This window comes from Arachis hypogaea, chromosome 6 (genome assembly GCF_003086295.3).
Source record: "Arachis hypogaea cultivar Tifrunner chromosome 6, arahy.Tifrunner.gnm2.J5K5, whole genome shotgun sequence".
NCBI lineage: Eukaryota > Viridiplantae > Streptophyta > Magnoliopsida > Fabales > Fabaceae > Arachis > Arachis hypogaea.
The window spans coordinates 49,761,915-49,774,339 of record NC_092041.1 but is presented as its reverse complement, the minus strand read 5'-3'; positions in this window follow the sequence as shown (position 1 = coordinate 49,774,339).

Sequence of the window (12,425 nt, the reverse complement as noted above, 5' to 3'; positions counted from 1 at the left end):
AGCGGCCGGGGCATAAAGCAAAAATTCTCGTCTGTCGAGTACTCTCAAACTAATGGCCAAGTCGAGGCGGTAAACAAAGTCATCCTACAAGGCCTCAAAAAGTGACTTGACCAGATGGGCAGACGAGTTAGCCTCAGTCCTCTGCTCCTATCGCACAACTCAATAGTCACCCACCGGGGAAACACCGTTCCGACTCACATACGGGGTAGATACGATAATTCCCGTTGAGATTGGGGAACCGAGTCCACGACTTCTTTTGGGAGGAGTAGTAGAAGCCGTGAAAAAGAACTTAGTAGATGAAACTAGAGTGATGGCCCACTTGTCGGAGGTGGTGTTGAAATAAAGGATGGCCCTACGTTACAACGCCAAAGTACTCAAAAGGAATTTTGAGTCAAGCGACTTAGTCTTGCGATGCAACAACGTCAGACTCCCGACGCCAGGGGAAGAAAAGCTAGCGGCAAGTTGGGAAGGTCCATACAGGGTAAAGGAGGTGCTCGGCAGCGGCGCCTACAAATTGAAATGGCTAGACGGCAAGGAAGTCACTAGAACCTGGAAACACGAGCAACCTAAGAAGATTTTATCCTAGAAGCCGAGACACACCAACCGAGCAAGCGGTCTGCAAGTCTAACCAGTTTAGTAAGACCTGTATTACTTTGTGAGGGATTATTTGCCCTTTGTTAGATTATTTGCCCTTTGTTTACTATTACTTTGACCATAGTATTCGCCATTAGTCGTTTATTCCCAATTAATTGTTTATTTGCAATTCGTCATCTCTTTTTTCCATATTCAACATTATTCAATAACCAAATTACTTTGACAAGTAGAAGTAGTCGACATCAGAACGATACGGTATCCTGGGACTGATCACCCCGGGAACCATTGAAGTAACAAAAGCCACAATAAACGGCTACAAAAATATTACAAGCCACGACCTAGCTTCGTTAACTACCATTGAAATAGTTAACAAACATAAGCAAATAGCTAACTACCAATAAAGCGGTAAGAAACAATGAGCAAAACATTTTCTATCAAGGTGGACGAGCAATTTGTTACATGCCGGAAAAGCGAATATCAAGTTCACTAAAACCAAAAATGGTCAAAGATCAACATATTACAAAAATACAATATACAACAAGTGAGACCATATCATTTTTTTTGGGATATCAACAATCTTGCCATCCTTGATGGTCTTGAAGACGCGGTCACCGACGAAAGAGCCTCATCACGTTCCTTCTCAAGCTCCTTCATCCGACCTTGAGCAGCGTTGAGCTGACCCTCCAAGGTGAGCTCCCCCTTGGTAAGTCACGCCACATAAGCATCGGAGGTCTTGACCTTCTCCTCGGCTTCGGCTAGTTGTGCTTGGAGTGACTTGACATCAGCTTTGTACTTTGCATTTGCCTTGACGGATGATTGAAGCTTGTTCTCCACCGATCACGCTCCTGCCAAGGCAGTTTCGGCTTTTCTCGCCACGGCGGCTCCCCGGAGCATCGTACGGTACCTCCATCTAGCCTAAGAGGCGAGGTCCCCACCATGGAAGAAGCCCTCCGTGTCGGGAAGCATCTGAGCATCAATAAAGGTCACGGCACCAAAGTTCTTCTCCATCACTGTGAGAGCTCCCCCAAGACTAGAAGACGTATTCCTTTTCTTAGGGTTGTCAACAACAACCACCTCAGGTCCCTCATCTTCAACCTCAACCTTTGGTCGGGGGCCTGGACCAGCACTGGTACCAACCACCTCCCCCTGGACAGGTTGGGACTGAGCCTCGACCTCGACAGCATCGTTGGGAGGGACCTCGTTATTGTGAGTGGCAGATTCGTCACCACTGTCATCAACGAGAAAGGTGTTGAACAAAGCATCAAGTCCAACCTGTTCGCCAGCCATTGATACTGCGCAACAAACAAGAGCTCGTTAGTCAGTAAGACAGTTAATTAGGTATACAAATAATCCCATAAAAAGAAACATGAGCAAAGGACCAAGCGACCACAAACCTATATAACACCTAGCCACGTCCTGATCACCCATAAGAAGATGATGGTTAATGTGGTTCTTGCCGAAGACAGCCAACAGAAAGTCGACAATCTTCTTATTCTTGGGAGACAATCCCTTGTATGTCACCTTTTTAAAGGCGTTCGCCCCCGCCCCAAAACTCCAATAGGTCGGGATGCGGCGCTCCCTCTACAAGGTTATCCAAAAGAGGTGCCGAACTTCAGCAGGACAGACTTTGAAATACTTGTCTTTAAATCTATGATAGGAATCCTCAAACAAGCTGAAGATCCTCCGACCTTGGGCTGCTCAGAAGGACATAAAGCCCTTTTTGGCCCTCCACTCTTTGGAAGGGTTTGTCAGGGTAAAGAGAAAAAGAAATACCTCGACGGAGGCCGGCAGCTCCAAATGCTTGCAAACTATCTCGAAACAGCAGATGGAGTCCCAGCTGTTCGAATGCAACTGAGACGGCACCACGTCACATCAGTTGAGCAGCGCCATTTTAAAAGATGAAAAGGGGATGCCAACCCTCAGGTGGGTGAACATTGCCTTGTAAAATTAGATCCAATCGGGGACCCGGGAAGAGTGTAGGTTCAGTTGAAATATTCGTTCCTGGGTGGCGGGAACAAAATCCTCATAGTTATTCTCTTTGTTTCCTCCCTCGCAGAGGTACTCGGCTTGTCGGAACTCCGTAAGTTCCTCCATAGACATTTGGTTGGGAGTTTCCTTCACATCCGAAGTCACCCAGGCGTATCGATTGTAGGGCGCTCTCACGACCCTCATAACAGGACGCTGGGCCAACTTACAGTGGGGGCACCACTCAAAGTTAGTCTATGAGGTTGGAAAACCGGCACTAATACCAGAATCTACAATCTACCTATTCGCAGTTAAATCAAAACTTATCTACAGCCAAAATGAAGCCTAAACTACCAGGAACTTAGATGGTAACCCCCCTAAAATCCTAGCTAATGACAGCCTGAAAATACACGCACAGACCTAAGCACTACTCAACGCATAAGAAGCATAAGCAATGGCAAGTACCTAATCTGAAAAAATGAAAACGAAAAGGCTCAACAGAAGAAAAATATACTTACCAGGAAAGTAGTTTGCAAGGGAGAAGTGCGAAGGCTGGAAGGAGAACGATCACAGGGAATAGGCCAATGCAAGCAAATACAGGAAACACGAGAGGGAATAGAGAATGCAGTACAGTGATAGTTTGGAAGTAGGGAAAAGATATGGAAAAGAAAGGGAAAGAAGTAAAAACGAAAGAATAACTGTCTTGGAGAAGCGCGAAAGATCGGGGCAAAATAGACCTTTTTCCCCTGCTTACAAATCAGTAATAAATGCGCTTAATGGTAGGCGCGAGGAACGAGGTGACAAACAACGCTCTCTTGAAGCGACGAAGCCCGCACGCGCGTAAACGGCGCGTCCTGACCACGAGCAACCGACAAAGCAACGACGCGCGAAAGAGAGAGCAGAACGCGCCAACAACGGCGCTCACGGCCATAGTTGGCGCGTTGTGGGCACTGTTACGGCCCAGCCCAGCTGGCATGTTGGCCAATCCGACCCACGAACCACCCGACCTGCGTGGTCAGGCTGGCAGGCATAATCCGTTCGGACAGCGACATGGACACTGCACCCCTGGTGCCAACCACATGACAGTTGGGAGAAGAAACTTCCTGGAAGGAGACCTCTCTTGTGGGGCCCGCCCTACTGACAGGGTATATATGGGGAGGGTCCTACCCCTCTGCCAAGGTACGTCACATCACCCTTACTCTCACTGTCATCTGGGCCATTTTTGACTTGAGCGTCGGAGTGTTATTGCAGGTGGCTCTCCCCACTTCACAAAGAGCTCGGGAGGTCGTCAGTCCGCACGTCTTGCTTCCCAGACCCAGATCCAGGCCGATTCTCACCTTCATACCCAGAAAATATCCTCAACCTGTCCGGAACCCAAGCAACTGAACAAATATAAAGGAATAGAAGGAAGAACATGTGAATGATTGGACTTTTATTTCTGCCTACAAATTAGTTTTAAATTAATCACAGTAAATAATTTAATCATATGAAAAATATGCTTACTTTACTTGGTATGAATAAAAGTATTTGAATACTTGATGTAATAATGTTTATAAAATTTTGTGTGCTTTACAAATATTTGAATTTATTATTAAAAATTTGATTAATATAATCTAAAAATTTATTATAGCCATGTAGTCGATAATAAATTGGAGAAAATGCATTCTCTCCATTTTTTAACAATTATTTAATAAAGTATAATATCTTATCCTATATTTTTAACCCTATATTTTTAAGTGAACCATATAAATATATATATATATATATATATTATTGAATAATTTAAAATTATATTTTATTAAACAATTAAAAAATTTGAAAAGATTTACTCTCTGAATTGGGATGATAACAACTACAAGACATAAGATTACATACAATGATAGGTAATCTGAAATTTGGTTGGCTATGATAATTGATAATAAGTATATCGATTAACAATTTTGTTATGTTACCAATAATATTTTTATCAATTTTTGTTAACTCTTATTTATGTCTATGCTTAATGGAAGTGTCTTTATAAATGTGTCTAATAAAAACATTTTTTTTATAATTATGTTTAATAAAAATATCTCTATATATGTATTTTTTGAATGTGTCTCCTTATAAATATATTTAAAATATAATAATTAATTATTATTGACAATAAATTGCTATATAGAATATTGATACTCTATACTTTTTCATCGATTAAAGTATGTGAAATCCACTAACTCTCAACTTCAACTTTTGTTCGTCAGATTAGTGGTCTATTCATAACTTAAGTATTTAATTATTATTTATTCAGTTGGGTCATTTATTAATTAGGTGTAAAAAAAAACAAGTGGAGCTGCATCTTCCGTTGCTAAAGAATGAAAATTATCTAATATATTAAAGTTATCAACTAAAAAATTTACAAAAGAATAACAAAAATTTAAATTTTTAATACATTTACTAAACTTAAAAAAAATATTAAAACTTTTTCCAGAATTTAAATAACTTGAAAGGCTCTCCCACATTTTTTTGGTGGGGTGGGTGAATAATATCAAGTTATCCTTTAGGTACATCAATCCTCAATAGTATCTCATGTTCCTTTTCGTCTCGTTCTTGTTTATTTTACTCTCTTGGCTGATTCAAGACCGTGTTTATCATTTTTGGTCTCTCTATTATGTTTGTATTAGTAGCCATGCTACAGTCTGAACCAAATTGAATACGACGAACATATGAGACTGAATATTTGGCAAATCATTTACAGCACTGAAAGCAGTGAAATCCCAATAATTAAAGATTCAAGTGGTTGAGGAGTCAAGTTCGTTTCATCATTGATGGATAATGCTTCACTGCCAAACCTTGTTCATCTTCTTTGTCCAAAGGCAGTTGATCTTTTATATATATATATATATATATATATATATATATATATATATATATATATAAAAGTTTGATTACAATAGTTCATTAAACAAAGCCAACGAGTTATATTTTAAATGGTATAGTTTTTCCACACTCATTTAGAAGTTATAGATTCGAGTCTCCCTATTTTGGTAAAAAAAAAAAAAAGTCTATTAAACAAGTGAATCAACAAAAATACCTATCCTGGAGAAAGTGCAACTCAAATCTCAATCTCATAACATTTTGTTCAAAAACTGTCCTGGCTGGCATAACATAATAATGAAACTATGTGTTTATTTAAGTTTTCGGGAAAAAAAAAAACAAAACTTTTTCCCTAAAAGACTAACTTTGACATAGTTTACAAATATTTTTAAAATAATCAAATTGAATATAAAAATTCAAATTGTAAAATCACAAAATAAATACACCCGAAGTTCACTTTAAAAATCCATCGAAGCCATTATTTTCTCTTTTATTTTTTAATTAACAAAAATGAAACGTACTACAAATTAATCATCAAATTAGTTATTATAAATTTGTATATTAATATATGTATTATTTAACTCATTTTTTAATAAATATTTTACATTGTAACATATGTTATATACGATTAATTAATTTAATAACTAAATTTTAATATATAAATCATAATTATTAGTTATATATTTTCATTAATTTTTTTTATTATAGATTAAGGTAGTTTACAATCCAACTATATTGCCTATGTAGATGCTTTTCCTTGGCATGAGATGTCGGTTTTCCACATTTTTGTTAAACTAAATCAGAAGGTTTGATTAATTTTTTATTGTAAAAAAAATTAAGATATAATCAGTTGGTTCAATTACTTTACATGAAAATTTTTAGAATTTTTTAGTATTAAATTGAATGCTTTATTTTCTTTGTTGTGATTTTTTTTATGAATTCACAAATCACATGATACTGAAAATTAACACTTCAACAGAGTTTTATGTCTTTAAAGTTAAAGTTTTCTATTAGAATTTTTTTTTAAATAGAATTTTTGTACCGTTTAAATCAACATTTGTTTTTTGTCAATTTTTTTTCTTACATACTCAAACTTCCTTTTTCTTTTTTTTTTCTTTATTTTCTTCAACTTCTTCTGCATGGTTGAAATCACATTATAATGCAGCACTTTGAATAGAACAGTTGTTCAGTAGTACCTAATTTGTCATGAGAGTCTTTTTATGGAACTGTCGGGATTTGGAGAGACTTCTGACAGTCCATAACCTTAAAGACTTGGGTTACAACGTGAAATGGCAGCTGAGAGGAGTTTATCTCAGTACAAATAAAACAGAGAGACTTGATCAATTCAATGAAATATCTTCTTGTCTATCACAATTTGAAAGGAGGGTGGTAGTGGTTGGAGACTTCAATGCAATCAAGAGTCATGAAAAGAAACAGGGAAGTATTTTTCGATCTCCTAAATTTCAATTGATAATTTTAATAATTTTATTAATGACAATCCATTAGTAGATCTTAATATGATAGGTCATGAGTTCACGTGATTAAAGAGACGAGCTGGTAAAGAGTTAATAAAAAAAGATTAGATCATTGCCTGGTTTAACATGGAGAGAGCAATATAGGGTTGCTGTGGTTAGAAGACAAGTAGAAAATAGTTCAGACCATGCTCCTTTAATCCTAGATTCAAACCTCCCAACCTAGAAGATCAAAAGAAGATTCAAGTTCTAGGATAGATGGTGTGACAAAGAGGAGGTAAAGAAGATTGTGAAAGATGTTTGGGGGCTAACCATTGAAGGCTCTCCGATGTACTCTCTAACCCAGAAACTCAAGCAATGCCAGCACAGATTAGTACAATGGCAGCAACTATAACAATCCGACTTTTTGAAAATTAAATAATGAGTGATTTACGATTTATTATATTTATTGATAATTTTATTTAAAAAATTATCTTTTCTTAAAAATAATTAAATTAAATTTTATGATATTTTGAATTTAAAATTTATTAGACTTTTTAAATAATTTTTATTATAATTAGATATTTTTAAAAAAATAAAAAAATTTAATTATTATTATTATTAATATTATTATTAAAAAAAAGAAAGAAAGTGACTGTTCCGAGGGTTACCTGAAACTGTAGGTCGATCTCGGACGAGATCTTCTGTACTAGTTGGCGCGGTTGTGTCCGATTTGTTGGAGTTGGTGGTTGTGCTGATCCTTCGTCACTAGAGGGTGGAGGTACCTGCAAGAGACTCCGATGCTTAAGTTAGCAAGGGTATTAAGCAGTTTTTTAGTAGAATCAGAGTATGAGTTATACCTGGGTGCTCCAGTGTATTTATAATAGTGTGGAATGATCTTTCTGGAGATAAGATAGTTATCTTATCTTATCTTTGAGTGAAGTCATCTTATCTCCAAGGGAACCGCCCTTATCTCTATAGGCTTGGGCCGCCTTTGAATTTGGATCGTGTTCCTCTGTTTGGGCCCTTTTGGGTCTCTCTCGGTGATTTGGCCGAGCTCTTGGAGAAGAGGTCAGATAGTTCAGACCTGAAGAGGTCAGTTGGCTTGTTCTTGATCGCCTCGGGTCGGACATCGCGACCCAGGGTATGAACAGTGCCCCTGCTCGAGTACGGTCTTCCCTTTTTTGAGGTTGAGTCCTTAATTTTATGACTTCAATCCTTCTCTGGTGAAGCCGAGCTCGAGCATTGTCGCTTTCCTTCTTTGTAGAATTTTCCCTTTGAATGCGAAGCGTTTTGTTTCTTTTAATTTTGAAACAAATGTTCCTTCTCTTGGGAATGTGCGAGGGTTTTTAATGCCCCATTAACTCCTTAATGCTTCATTTTTTTTGCCTCCCACTTTCATTTTTGAATTACTTTCTCTTTGTTTCACTGTAACTTCCCCTCTTTCTATCTTATTCTTCCGTTTCATTTTGACTTGCCTTGCGTTTTTCGTGTTTCTCTCTGTGACGCCTTTGGTGTTTGTTGGTGCATCCTTGCTAGAAAGGTGGTTTTGGTTTTCGTCTCTTTCAACTTTTTTTCAGCGCTTTCCTCTTTTCCAGCTTGGTTCTTCTTTTCTATTTCTTTACTTCTTTCGTCGTTTCTTTTCTTTGAAAGTGCTGTTTGGTCATGAAAAGCTTTGATCTTGCTTGCATTTGTATTGGAAAGTTTGAATCTTTTCTCTATCTTTGTTGTATCTGATTGTTGCCATAATGTGTGCTCTGGGAGTTTCTTTATTTTTTGTACGAATCTCGTTGTATGTCTTGATAGTTGATGCTTTTGGGGCTTTGCATGTAGCTACCATTTCTGCTTGTATCTTCAGTTTCTTCGCCTTTTGACATGATGAGTTTGCTTGATTCTGAAAAAGGGTTGCTTCTTTTCCTTTTGGCGTACGTTGATATATGAAAGATGATTTTGATAGTTGATTGTCTTTGTGATTGGAGTGTCGCTTGTTTTGAGGAGAAGGTTATTCTTTTGTTAGGAGGTGTCGGATCGTAGGTTTTAGTCTTTACTCTGTTAGTCCTTTACTCTGTTACTGCCTCCAAAGGATGCCCCGGGACTTTGAGTTGTGTCATGGGGTTTTCTTTTTTGTTTTTTCTGATATTCTGTATGCTGTAGTTTTGAGTTTATATCTATTTTTGTCTGAGCTGTTCTTCCTCACTTTTCCCGAGCTGTTTGATTAGTAACCCCCTTTTTTTCTTTTCGTAGGAATATTTGATCCATGTCTTCCCGTAAGAATATTGTTGAGACATCCTCCCAAGTTCCTGCTGGCATGGCCGACTAGGTGGATTCTATGGTTCTTTTATGTATTTCGCTGATTAACTTTGAATTTCATGAGCAACTTAGGAAATTCCATAGGATTTGTAGTAATGGTATGATGAGAAGAACTATGAGCTTGTATCCCCTACTTCTAAAGAGAGAGTTTGTTTTTCTACTCGAGCTGCTGGAGATCACCCTTTTTCTATGCATATGACTTCTTTTTTAGTCAGATGAATATTACCCTTCCTTTTACTCCTTTTGAGACCAACCTGTTGTGGTCTTGTAACGTGGCTCCATCCCAACTCCATCCCAATTCCTGGAGTTTCATAAAAATCTTCCAATTACTGTGTCATGAATTGGGTGTCCAACCTTCCCAATCCCTCTTCTTTTACCTCTTTGTTCTGACAAAGCCTGATGTGGTTAAGAAGAAGGCCGCTTGGGTTTCCTCCCAAGCTTCCCAGGAAAAAAAGGTTTTTTCCATGTATGATGAATCCTTCTGTGATTTTAAGAACTATTTATTCAAGGTCCGAGCTATTGAAGGAGCTCGTCCCTTTTTTCTGGATGAGAATGATGAACCTGCTTTTCTTTTGGAGTGGCAACAAAATGTAGTGGTATCTAGATATTCCTGGGAGATATTGGATGAGGTCGAACAAGCCTTTGTAACTGTGTTGGAAGAGAACTGGGGGCAGCCTCCCCATCTCAATACCAAAAAATTTCTAGGAGCTCCTTCACTTCTCCGAGCTGAAATGGGTAGTGGTCAACTTCTTTTGTATCTGTTGTATTGCTCTATTTTGTTGAGTTTATCTCTTTTCTTTTTCGATTTATAACTTGGTTTCTTTGTTGCATATTTTCAGAGATGGTTAAAAATAATAATGCTATGAAGGCCTTTAAAAAAGGCGAAGAAGGCAACTATGGCCCTAAACCTCTCGGCCAAGGTTCCCGAGGAGGGGTCGTCTAGGGCTTCTTTGAAGAGGTCAACCTCGGATGCTTCTGGTCCCAAAAAGACCATCCCTACTCCTAACATTCGGCTAGCCTCATCTGTTTCTCTTCTGCCAACCTCCAGTGCTGCCTCCCCGTCTGTTGCCGGCCCTTCTCCTAAAAAACTGAGAACTACTGAGCCCTTTAATTTGGATGCCCCTGATTTCGATGCCGCGGGGTTTGTTGAGCAACAAATTGCTCCTTACGATATTATGCCTACGGATGATGTATCCATCCTTCACCATCTGGAATTTATTACCCGAAATAGTGTGAGAATGGTGCATATGGGAGCGGCCTTGTTCCGGACTGCTCAGGATATTCCTGTTCATGCCACTAAGGCTTTCATGGAGGAGGCCAAGTTGGAGTATGATAGGATCAACGGGTTGAAGGAGGAGCTCGAAAAAAAGGTGGCAAAACTGGAGAAAGAGTTGGAGGGTGAAAAGGTTCAGGCAACAGCGGCTAAGGCCCTGGCGGATCTGTCTGAGGAGATGGCCCAGAAGCACAAGGATAGCTATGTACGGACCTATAGAGAGATGGTAGAGTTCTGGAAGAGTTTCGAATCTGCTCGAGCTGACTATGCCGAGCTCCAGGGTCATCTTATGGGTAGTGTGAATGCTGCTTACGAGAACTTGAAGGATCAGGTTCGAGTTCATATGCCCGAGCTCGACCTTACCCTTTTTAGTTTGGACAATATTGTAAAAGATGATAAAATTGTTCCTAATGAGCCCAATGGTAAAATCGTCTTTCCTCCAGTTTCTTCTGCCATAGCCTCTATTATCCAGCCTTCCTCAACTCTGGAAGTTGAAGCCAGTCAGCCGGAATCTGATCCAGATGTCTAGATTTTGAACCGGGATGGCGGCATGGTAGACGCAGTTCCCCTTCAGACTCCTTCTCCCCGAGATGCTACTATTGGGAAGTCTTTGGATCCTTTATAATTTCTCTGAGGTATTTGTGTATAGCCCGGTCTTTGTGGGATTTTGAACTCTTTATTTTGTAAGTTTGTGATCTTTGACTTTGGATACTCTAATTGCTATTTTAGCAACTTTTGTTTTGAAAAACAAAAATAGTTTCTCTTGCTCTTGGGGTCGGCTTCAAGCGGCCTCTTGAGTCTTGTTTTATGGTAACTGCCTTGTTTCTTTGTAATATGCTTGCATGCAGCTTTCTTTAGCACTTTCCGGGAACCTTCAGAGTGTTGAAGTCTTATTGTTCAACCTCTTTTGATTGCCTTTGTGCTTTGTTTATTTCCTGCCTTTAGTTGAAGTATCCTTTTTAAGGCTAGTTGTTTGTTTGAGTATTTTTTGATAGAATACTTTGTAAATTGATTTTGGCAAGGTCGTGGCCTTTCGGGTCGAGTTGTCTCCCTTTTGACGTCGCGCCTTCTGTTGGCTGATTCTTTTAGTTGATCTTTTCTTGAGTTATTTCTAGTATTTCCTTGTGTTTACTTTTTTATAACTCTATCGCTTTTGGTTGCCTCGGGCTGACTTCTTCATGTCGGTCTGCCCTAAGTTATTTTTGAGTAATCCATTTTATTTGGACCTTGTCAGGTCTCTTTTTTATGGATTACTTTGTATAACTTTGGTAGCTTTCTGGGCCAACTTCATCATATTAGTCCCTTCGAAGTTATTTCTAGTAATCCGTTTTATTTGGACCTTGTCAGGTCTCTTTTTATGGATTACTTTTTATAAATTTTTGTAGCTTTAGTCCGACTTCTTCATGTCGGTCCCTTTGGAAGTTATTTTTAGTAATCCGTTTTGTTTGGACCTTGTAAGGTCTCTTTTTACGGATTACTTTTTATAACTTTTTGTAGCTTTAGTCCAACTTCTTCATGTCGGTCCCTTTGGAAGTTATTTTTAGTAATCCGCTTTTTAAGGCTGGCCAGGCCTCTTTCTAGGGATTACTTTTTATAACTTTTTGTCGCTTTGATTTGGTCCGACTTCTTTTGTGTCGGTCCATTCCAAGTTATTTCTTAGCAATCTATTTTTGTTTCAGTCCTCGTCAGGCCTCTATTCATGGATTGCTTTTTATAACTTCTTGCATTATTCTGTTTTTATCGCTTTTCATCTTTGCCGATTTTGTAGAGTTTGCTCCTCGCTTGGTCGATCTTTGATGAATTCGGTTTTCATTCTTTGTCGATCACGTCGGGTAGTGAATTTGGTTTTCACTTTTACCGATCTGTAGCTTTATAATCGAGTGATGAATTTTGCATTTTCAGAATATGCGTCTTGATAAAGAGATTTTGTAGGTACTCTGAAAAACTTTATTCGAAATAGAAAATATGCAAAAGATATACAT